We start from the raw sequence: 1592 nt of genomic DNA on the forward strand, positions 1-1592 counted from the left end.
AAACATTTGTTCCCATTTCTTTCACTATGTGTTGAGGTTTTAATCTGAAGAGTCCCTGAAAGGCTCGTGTACTAAAAGGTTTGGTTTCCAGCAGATGGGCTTTGAGGAAGTGACTGGATAATTTGGGGTCAACCTGATCAATGGATTAATCTATTGTTGGATTTATAACTCGAGGATGCTGTAGGAGACGGTACAAGTTAGGAGGTGAGACCTTGTTGAAGGAAGTAGGTTGCCAGGGGTATGTCCTTGAAGGGTAAACTTTATCCTCTGGTCCCTTCTCTCTGCCTCCTGTTCTCCATGAGGCAAGCTGCGTTCTTCTACCACACTCCCAAGGCTTACCATGTTCTGCTTACCATGCATGGGACAGGGGGACAGAGCCAGGGACCACGTACTGAAAGCACGATTCTAAGTGTTTTCCTTAAGTACTTAGCTTTTATCAGTTATTCTCCACAGACATGCCAAGTGACAAGGACATAGCTCTTTGAGTAACCGCCAATAGTTGCTAGATCATAGAAGATTTCTATTTCATTTTGTAAAGGAAATGCCATATTGCTTGCTTGTGTTTGGTTAGTCGTGTGTTTGCTTGCTTGTGTGTTTGGTTGGTTGCATGGGTTTTTCTGTTGTTGCTTGAAACATTTTCATGGGTCCAAAGCTGGCCCCAGACTCTTTGGATCCTCTGAACTCTGTGTCTAGCTTGCTAGGATTGCAGGCACATGTCACTTCCACAGGCTTGATCATTGTTGGGGATCAAACCCAGGGCTTGCTGCGTGGTAGCCAAGCGCTCCACCCACCGAGCTTCATCTGCAGCTCCGTCTTGGCCTTTCTGTTGTTTCCGGGCTAAACATTGAATGCACAGTTCTATGTGCTGAGTGCATGCTCTAGCACTGAGCTATCCCTCCAGTAGGCCTTCCGGCTCTTCTGCTGAGTTATCCTCCAGTCCTGCTTCTGTCTCATTTGTTTGTTTGTTTTTTTGGTTTTTTTTTTTTGTTTTTTTTTATTTGAGACAGAATCTCACTTAAATCAGATTGCTATGTGGATGAAGATGACCTGGAACTCCTGTGCCTTCTGCTGCCACATTATGTGCCGAGATTATAGTGTCTACCACATTCCACTTCAGCCTGCTTCCTACACTACATTACTTTTGCTGACATATTAAGCTCTAACTTCAGTTACTATTAATTTTCATTGTTGATATTGATTTGTTTTTTGTTTTTTGTTTTTGTTTGTTTGTTTGTTTTGAGATGGTCTCACCATGTAACTCTGGGTGGCCTATAAGTGTTGTGTAGACTACACTGATCTTGAACTCACAGAGATCTACCTGCCTCTGCCACACATTTGCTGGGATTAAATATGTGTCCCTCCATTTGCAACTTAGAAACAGACAAAAAACAAAACCTGTTTGCTTGTTATTAACTAAAATGGTTCTTCCCAGGCATGATAGCACATGCCTTTAATCCCTGCATTCAGGACACAGAGCCAGGTGGATCTCTGTGAATTTAAAACCAGTGTTGTCTACACAGCAAGCTCCAGCCTGCATAATAGGACCCTGTCTTAAAACTGCAACAACCACAAAGCAAAAGACAAAAAAAAAA

Source organism: Mastomys coucha, unplaced genomic scaffold, assembly GCF_008632895.1.
Source record: "Mastomys coucha isolate ucsf_1 unplaced genomic scaffold, UCSF_Mcou_1 pScaffold11, whole genome shotgun sequence".
Lineage (NCBI taxonomy): Eukaryota > Metazoa > Chordata > Mammalia > Rodentia > Muridae > Mastomys > Mastomys coucha.